Source organism: Sparus aurata, chromosome 21 (assembly GCF_900880675.1).
Source record: "Sparus aurata chromosome 21, fSpaAur1.1, whole genome shotgun sequence".
Lineage (NCBI taxonomy): Eukaryota > Metazoa > Chordata > Actinopteri > Spariformes > Sparidae > Sparus > Sparus aurata.
This window is the reverse complement of record NC_044207.1, coordinates 21176905-21186652: the sequence shown is the minus strand read 5'-3', so window position 1 is coordinate 21186652 and position 9748 is coordinate 21176905. Positions and strand designations below refer to the sequence as shown.

At 41.3% G+C, this 9748-nt stretch overlaps 1 long non-coding RNA gene across 1 annotated transcript; it reads left to right on the top strand.

The window, feature by feature from the left end:
- The first annotated feature begins 305 nt into the window (after window positions 1–305).
- On the top strand, window positions 306–5672 carry LOC115572292 (uncharacterized). The gene is made up of 2 exons (XR_003982071.1): window positions 306–792; window positions 4349–5672. It is a non-coding gene; the product is annotated as an uncharacterized LOC115572292 (long non-coding RNA).
- The last annotated feature ends 4076 nt before the right edge of the window (window positions 5673–9748 follow it).

Here is a 9748-nt window from a genome sequence, read left to right as displayed (position 1 = left end):
AGAGATTATAGAAAATAAGCTTCAGCTTTGGTGACAGCGGGACTAGAACGCGTGTTTTCACCCTTGAAAGTCTGAACCACGGGAAAACATCAAACGATACTTTAGTCCTTGTCAGCATTGTGCTGAATGCATCTGTTGACCTTCCACTCTTTATCTATTTTATCTATTCAAGAAAAAATCACATCTGCCTCTATAAAAGCCCCCCGACCAATCAACCGCTCCACTTTTGTCTTGGCTATGAATCAATTGTAAACAGGCCCTCACACGAGCCACAGGTATTCTGCATCAGGGCACACTTGTCTTAGTGGGAGGCTGCACACACATTATCAGACTTAATCCTCTTATTTCCTCTCTCCTTTCAAAAAATGTGTCTTTCCTCTCGACCTGATCAGAGGAGGTAGTATTTCTATGCTTACACGCCGTCTAGCAGCTGCTGCGAGCTCTCACTTCATTTTTGCGGGGGCTACACGGACCTCGAGGTCCAGAGAAACACAAATAACACATGCTGCCGAAAAAGATAGAATGTCTTTTTCCATGTGCTGCTCGTCTGTACTATAGGCTGAATCACCAACAGGATCTGGCTGGCGGGAGAATGCTTTGAAGGTTTTAGTCATACCCAAATGTGCTGGTTTTCTTCTTATGCGCCTCGTCAAGGTTTCTCCCTCGTGCGTCTGGATTGTGGATGCTGGGAGAGTATCTGGAACAAAGAGAATTGCAGATCAGCTTCAGCTTGACAGTAGATGAATGCAGCCAAAGCACAAAGAGCCTAAACACCGTTGCCTGCACCTCAACGTAAGTAAGAAGCACATTTCATTTAGCGTCCAACGTGCAGAGGAGAAACTTGTGTTTTCACGTAACAACTATTTTTAAAATCCCCCTTTTGTTTTCCTGACAATGTCACCTCAAGAAAACAACGATGCTCTCCTGTTTCGTAACTGGGGCACATCGCAATAATCGGGGAACTATCTTGGGTTTATTATTAGATGCATTACACCATTCATGAAAGTGAGTCGCTTCTACAGTGAATCAGAGGCACATGTCTGCCGCTCGCAGTACAAAGTAAGCAGACAGGGCTTTGCAGAATTAGACGACACCGAGGGTGCTGCTGCGATTGTCCTTGCCAGGCACGACGGTTCCAGTATCTCATAAAGTGACACCCCTCCTGCGCTTTTCATTCATTGGACAACCCACAACCCCTCCAGTCAGTAGTTCTGGGGGTGAAAAAAACAGCTCATTAATGGAGAGATTGAGGGAGGCTAGCAGGAATCGGGCGAGTGAAAGGAATGGCAGCAAACAAGCAAATAACAGCACAGTACGGCATTCTAGACAGAAGAACCGCATGATGTTGGGGACGAGCTTAAAACGTCTGTGCGTTGTTTTTTTTTTTCCCCCAAACGCAGCTGTGCCAGTTTTCGACGACCAAGATGATGATCAGAGGGCAAAAGAGAACGTATCTCTGCCACTTCATGTTTTTTTACATCGGAGGAAACGTGGAGTGGCCCGTTTTTCTCTCTAATCCACGCATTCTAAAGAAAACCTAAAAATGTTCTTACATCGTGTTTTTCTCTTTTATAAATATCTTACAATGTAGCAAAAAAAAAAAAGCTCCAAATCATTGGGTTTGCACCTGATAGTCAGATGTTTCCTTGAATAATTCCTGGCTAAACTACAGTAAATGAAAAAGTAAATACCGTAATAAGGCTGTAATTATCCCATGACCGTGTGTATGGATGTGATTAGACCATTAGCTCGGTGTAGTTGCTCTCTTGGTTTCCCCAATCAGGTGCAGCGTGCATTAACACTGAGCAGATGTTCCTGTTAGTTCAAACCCCACATGTGTAAAGTCAATATGCAACGTGCGGGCTAACAGCCACAATTAAGGCATTATGTATGCTGAGAGAAATAATTTGAATTCTCACACCTGACGCATTTTTGTGTTAGTTAGTAGAATTATCAAAGTTAGATCAGGATAATTAGACTCTGGAGGGAAAAATCGCGCGACTAGCTGATACGAACACCAAAAGGCAGTTAGCAAAACACTGATTTTCACACATATCTCTGTTCCCTTGTTAAACTTACACTCTCCCGTGGAGACACAGTTCTGATAAAATGTGTAAAATAAAATGGGGAGAAATCTAGTGGGACTGCAAGCAATAAGTACCCAAAAAATTATCTATTTATTCTTTTAAGTTAATGTCATTCAAGTGCAATTGAGTGTTTCTATTTTCACCAACATCAAAAGGGAAATATTTTACTTTTTGCTACATTCATCTGACACCTTTAGTCACTAGACACTCTGTGGTCTCACTCAATGTCCTGCCCACAACACTACCTGATTGGTCACAAGTCAGTGAAGTCACGTTACAAGTAATAGCCTATCAACGCTGAATAATCTGAATGTGCAAAATAAGTAGTAACTAGCTATCAAATAAATGCAGAAGAATGGAAATATGGAGCAGGCAGATAATAGAAATAATGGAAATAAAGCACCTTAAAATTGTACTTAAGCATGGTACTTGAGTAAAGTGTAGTTAATTACATTCCATCACTGGTTATTCTATATTTTCACACTAAGATTTTCTAAATGTAGTATAAAAAAATCTGTTATTGGTCTCCGTGATTACTTATGATTGGCATTGTATTCAGCCCTAAAAAAACCCAAAATATAACATAGAAACTGATATCTAATTCAGATTAGTCAAACATAATATGAGAAATGAACCACTCACAACACGTAATAGAAAATAAGCTATTCAGCTGAATTTACAGCTGCGCTATGTAGTTTTGGAAAAAGAAATTCAGAATCTCAAAAAGGTCATATCTAATATGTATTATTTTGATAACTGCACAAAGGAAAATAAGAGGATAATATTGAAAATAAGGTCCCAAGAAACCTCTTAAAGCTAGGAAGACGACAGGGTCAACCAAATATATACAAAGGGAACCAGTCTCATGTTGTACTTTAAGGTCAGCTTGTATATTCAGTCTAATCACTCATGAAAATGAAGACAATGTGATTATTTTGCTTGTTGAAACATGAAAATCAATCAATGAAGACTTTGCCCCTCGGATTAAAATCTCTACCCAAAAACCACACAGCGCACCTTTAAAGTGGTTCAAATTAGGCCCTTCTTTAGCAACCGCAAATTTTAAAGTGATAATTACACATTAATGCATCGATCACAATGCAATTACACTTCAAGCAACGCTCTGAATGCTTTTACTTGTAACCGAGTATGTTCTACACTGGGGTACGGCTACTTTTTACTTGAGTAGAAATGTTCTTGCACTAGCCACATTTGCTGTAAATGTTAAACTCTCTTTAACAACTGCACTCAAGAAGATTGCAGCCACACACACACACACACGCGCGCGCACACACACACAATCCAGTTTATGCAACTGCCAATACAACTTACAAATTACAGTGTGTGGGATAGGATGTCACATTTCACTCCCTGTCTTTGAGGGAAAAAATAACTCCCTCTGTATTTGCCTTGGAGACGTTTCTTCTTCTTTTGAAACCGCTCGGTGTGAAACAGACAGATGTAAGCTGTCAATGGTAGGTTTTCTAGGAAAACTCGAGAAAAGAGAAAGGAGCAGGAATATCAAAGGTGAACAGCCATTAGATGAGCAGGGATGTAATGAAACTACAGCAATTACAAACTCAGAATTTCCATCTCTGATAGCGGCAGCTACAGCGAATGCATATAGCTGCATTTCACAGCACAAAACCCATCAGCCTGTGTCACAGATGAGCTGCAGTAAAGGGAGTCTGGTCTGCTGCTGCAAGCTGGATGTGCTTAATAAAATAGCCGCTGTGTGAGAGAAATCTAGGCCAGCGCAGTATTTCTGTTTACCGCAATTTACCCCCTCCTAGGACTCTGAGGGGTTTCTTGGAAAAACGGGTACAATATCTGTGCAATCCATTTCCACCTTATTAAAACAGTTGTGGGAAATTAGCCCAGGTTCTTGTCTTCTCCGAGCGTCAATCTGCACGTATGCTGCCGTCAATAAAATCAATTCCCCCTCCGTCATGCCGTAGTCACTCACATAAACAGTTTTTAATCAAATCGGCAAAACTTCAATGAATTTTTTCCCCTTCAGATGTTCGACGCCCCCTCTCGCCCCATGATTTCCTTTACGCGTCAAGTGTTTCTCTTCTTCCTCCGCTTGCCTTTTTATTCCCTCTATTGTTTTGTCTCCTTCTTCCGCACTCTCCTTGACTATGCTGCAGATCAGAAAACTTGCTTGAAACCATTTTTAAAAAATGTCTTTTTTTTATGTGATTATGTGGATTGAAATGATCTCTTGTTGGGAGTTTTCTTTCTTTCTCTTTTTTTCACAGCAAATAACAGAGAACCTTTAAAAAGAAGAAGGAGAAGACACCAGGTGCACTGAAGACATTAACGGGAAAATGAAGGACCTTTTTCTGAGACATGGATTAAAACTAATCCCGGTCTAATACACTGAAAAAGGGGGGGACCTTGGCTGTCTGTCTGTGAAATCAATCCTTAAATCTCATTGAATTTAAAATGCCTGATATTTCTGCGTCATACCCGGCTGTGGACCTATCAGTACAACTGCTTTATCAGAGGTTCTGCTGATTTACATACCCGTGTTTAAGAGCAACAGAATTCATATAAACAACAAGCAGTGTTTGAGCGCGCATACAGTTGGAACTTTACCCAAATGTGCAATCAAAGGATGCTCTCCCCCATCTGATTATTTTCCCCTCACCTCTTTCATATGCTTAATATATTAATCTATTCCCTTTTATCCATTCTAGATGCTATCAGACCACTGCTGTATCACTGCGGCGGCGGCGGCGGCCTCTACAGTAAAGCGTCGCCACGCTGTGCCAGAAGACAGAGAATTAAGTGCTAAATCATGATGTGCCCTGTCTCCTACATGTTCGTCTCACTTTTAAAGCATTCATCTGACACTTCTACGCTGAGGCAGCCGCGCTGAAAGCTGCAAATAGTCGTCAAACTGTCGTTTCCCGCTCTCTGCCTCTGCCACTGAAAACATTCTCCAGGCTACACCACAATGGCAGACGTTACAATCGCGTCAATTATTAATCACAACATGATCTAAAATGCATTTTTGCTGCCTAAACATAGCTGGCTGTGTATGTATGTAACTGATGTTGGCAGGGGTTTAAAATATTCAGGTGTACAAGCCCTTCACGACCACAAGGATAGTGGCAGAGGACAGTCATTGTTAACGGCACAGAAACTATCAATGATGACCCCTGTGTGCTGGATATGAAAAGTGTTTGCATTGTTGCCATTGCCAGTGATGGTGAGCTCCTCTGTCCTTGGCTCAAGTGCTGCCTTCGTGCTGCACGTTCAGGACCGTTTGATGTGAGAACATTGCCCCCTGCTGATTCACTTTTGTAGAGAGGCCTCCACGAGACCGGGCTGACTGACACGAGACATGTGGGACGGGGTCGCTGAAATGCTACGGATCACTCACAGCTTTGACAATTCTTTTCTGGCTCGCTTTACTCTGATGTCACACTCGTGTTCTGAGCGTGCCGCTGATGTAAGACCGGACTCCCCACAGCAAAGCAGCTGGAGAAACCACACGGACTGAAAGTTTAAGCAGTGTAAATAATTCCTTCACATTCAAAACAAATATTTGTTACATAATAAAAACAAACTAACGGATTCAGCGCCTTCTTATTCTCGCTGCACCATTAAAGCCCCCCCCCGATAATATGCCTTCAAATCTTAAACATTTCTCTATAACATTAAATATTCATGACAAAATAAGCAACATTCGAAGTTGAAGTTTGGTATAGAGCCGAATTAAATTTTGAGTTTTAACATCAGTGGAGCCGAGGTGGAGCAGCTGAACAGTTTATGGTTCTTGGGAATCAACACTGGTAAAGAAAAAGCTCATAAATGTCTGTATTTCTTCAGGAAAGTCAAGGAGGCAGAATTCCCAAGCCAAGGTCTTTTGAACTTTTACAGCAACAGAAAGCATTCTGACCGGAAACATAAAAAAACGGGACAGGGAGGCTCTGCAGCAGGTGGCTAGAACTGCTCAGAACATCTACTGAGCGTCTGTGACATCGCTGACGTGAGGCATCTGCTCACAGGTGACTCTTGTGGTTGCTCTGGCTCAGGAGGTAGAGCCGGGTCGTCCATTAATTGGAAGGTCGGTGTTTTGATCGCCGCCATCCTCCAGCTACGTGCCAGAGTTTCCTAAGGCGAGATACTGAATCCCAAATTGCATCACAGCCTCTGCCATCATTATAAGAACGCATGTGAGAGAGTGCATTCGGTGGTCAGTAGACTGGACAAACTCTACATAAATGCAAGTCTATACCATCAGTCTAGAGACTGAAGGTTACTAAAAGACAAAACCCACCCCAGTCTCAGTTCACCCTGCTGTTGTAGCACCAGAGTGGATTCTTCCCTCAGGGTGTGAGGTTTTACGGCCTGTGTCTATTTTAAAAACATGTTGTCCATTCATCCATTTGTATCATTTTGGCTTTGTGAGTAGCATTGAGAGACTATCACTAGCATTTTGTTATAGAGCTCTGCATTGTGTTGAATAATCAATAAATGAACCTTGTACCATGTAAACTTTTAAACCTAACCTAACTGCTAACTTCACGGGTGCGGTTTGATCATATCTGATAGAAAGTTACCTGGCAACATCAGCAAACAAACCCCAAGTGTTATCCCGTTTCGATTCACACGTTGCTGAATCCCGATTGGTGCACGAAAGTCAATTACATCACCTTTTTCCAACTATGCCCCATCTGGCCACTGTGAAGGGTGGCAGAGAAAACAGCCTGATTAACATTTAATAGATTTAACACTGAATTTCATTTAAGTCACTCAACTGGACATTGTGTCCATGTAAGGCAGTTTTCAGATTAGGCAGGGTGACACTAATTGGGTTGTTTTTCAAACCTTAAACAGTCGATTGATTGCTTTGTTGATTTTCAGAAAATTAATCAGCGGCTATTTTGATAATTGCTTAATCATTTAAGACATTTTTTCAAACTAAAAATGAATTAACATTACCTCGTTCAAGCTTGAGTTGTCTGAAATTATTATGTCAATTTTCAAATACTTTAAAGAGTAAACCCCTTATCTCAAATACAAACTGCAGATTAATAAATATGAAGACAACTGTTGGTTGCAGCCGTGCTCTGTTAGATAATTTCCTGCCAACATAATTTAAAGTTTCTTCAACAAACACAACAATATGTCAGTTAAGGATTTGTTGATTTACCGGTTGATTTAGAAAAACACATCTTTGTCAGACTTGTAGCTCTTGTTGCCATTTCTCTGTTGGCATTTTTCTTAGACGTAGCTGGGTAACTAGCTTGCCATCTAGAAAGATAACGCACCCATTGTTAATCTCGCCTACAGAGCTCTGATCGGTCGACAACTCCTCTTACCAATAGAGAACCAAAAGAAAACTGGAAGTTCTGAGTCCTGTTCCAGAAGTAAGGAAATGTCATCGAAAATCGTATACTGTTTTTAGTATATTTCCAACAGTGCTAATAGTTCCAGCCTTTGGACAGAGCCTTGTTCAATAATGTGTCATGTGGCTCACATTACATGTTAAGATCAAGGCGGTAAGTTTTTGAAAAATGATCTATTATTGTTGTTTATTCAATATTTCTTTATTTTAAGAGTTAAACATATACTTAAGAGGACAGTGTTGGTGAGTCTAACGATATGGACAAAAACAGGTTACAATGACATAAGTACCTGCATTTGCACTTGTAGTTTTTTCTGTGCTCACACAGTAAAAAAAAACTTTGTTAGCAGACAACTGTTTCTATTTTTCTTACAGCAACTGCTGGAGTAAACCCCAGGAACACGCTTCATTTTTCCAGAAGGACAGATGAAAGAAACGTTGAATGAGAAAACTGCGTTGAGTTACAAGCTAGTGGAACAGAGGCTAACCTGGACATGAAGTCATGACTTTGGCTTTTCTGCGCGAAACAGCACAGACATAAACCTCTCATGTGAAATAAATAAAACCAAAACCGGTTCAAAGAAATTGAGGAGGAAAAACCGTGCATGCGTTTAGTTCCCCGTGAAAGCTCAACAAAGCTTGTGCTTTACTGTAAATTATGTGTTTGCATCAGACGGCGGCTTTCAGAGATAGAAGTTCATAAATTCAAGCATGTGTCACAGTTCTAAATACCATGTGGGCCCCATCCCATGTCAGCAGGCATGCATTCATGATTACATTTTCATGTCCACTAGTTGAGTCATCCAACATAATGGTTGAAAGATCCTAAATAAGCGGGGAAAGAAGGGCCTGGTGAGAGAAATTGGTATTCTAACAGCAGCACTGCTTCCAACTGACAATAATCTGTATTCACACAGTCTGCCATGTCAGATGAAAGCCTTCAATTAGCAGTCAATTCTATTCAGTATTTCCTATCGTGCCACCACTATTTACATTCTCTGTCAGCACCCACGCCAGCTCCCAGCTGACAGTTGCAGGAATCACTCCTGGTGAGAATATGAGAAACCCTGCTGTGAACAAAGTGTGAAAACAAGTGTTTTGTAGTAATCAGAGTCGTGGGCTTCAGAGGCCTGATGCTCCCTACCTCGTGGCTGTAGATGTGAGGAGCCATAAGTTGAAGTGTCATCCTTATAGTCTTAACCCCGGATGAAAAACAGAGACACCAGCGAGGAGATGAAACACCTCTGACGCTTTGATTTGCAGCCTCACGCTGGCGGGGTTCTGCACAGGCCCTCAGCGTGATGCTTGTCCCCCCACCAGGTGTTCTGAGTGCAGGCGAGCCGCTGACTGAATATCTGCATGACTCTACTGGATTCACGGTAAATGCATTCAAAACAATGCAGCGGCTGCCCCCCCGTTTAATGCACTTAAATAACAGGGCAGGCACATCAGTCTGACTAGGCTATAATAACATTAACTTTGTATTTGAGTGGGTGGCATCATGCTATTATTGTGAAATGACAAGCATTGCCTTGAGATATTCTTTTCTGAGGATAATAAAGCATCAGCAGTGGGCCTCATCTCTTGCAACTCAATAACAAAACTCATACTGAGATACTGAGGAGCATCTCAGCTCCATTGTGTGTTTGTAAATTGGTCCAGTGTGGAGATTTTCATTCAGTGTCATTATTATTAGTATTGTGCCGTGGTAGTATGGGGGTCCAGCCACATAAAGGACTATATTTTCAGAGCCAAAGGCAGGCCAGTGGGAGTCCCTTTTCATTGAAAAAGAGCTAAAGGCCACACTGCAGCAACCCTGCATCTACTCAGCCAATGTGTCTTGCTGGGTCAGCCCAATAGCTCTCCAGGTCAGCTGGATTTCTGGTGGACCCCTGCTGGATGAGGCGAATTGAAACAAAAAATTAAATCCTGTTTCCTAGGATGTGGTGTATTCTCGAAAAATATTATGTCAACACCAAAACACACACACAAACAAAGATAACAGGGGTCCGAGGGATAACCTGTTGACACAAATACAAGCAAGCTACAAATGTGAAAATTAGAGCCACAACGATTAGTCTCATAAACAGTTAGTCTGTGTTAAGAAATTGATTGCGAATTTTGATAACGGATGCATTGTTAAGGTAATTATCAATAAAACATTTGCCAGTTCAAGTTCCTCAAATGAAAGGATTTTTTGCTTTATTCTTTACATTTACAGCTAATTAAACTTTAGGTAATAGTTATTTCACTGTTAAACAATGAAGTGCATCAGAAACAATGTATTAATTGTTTTAAT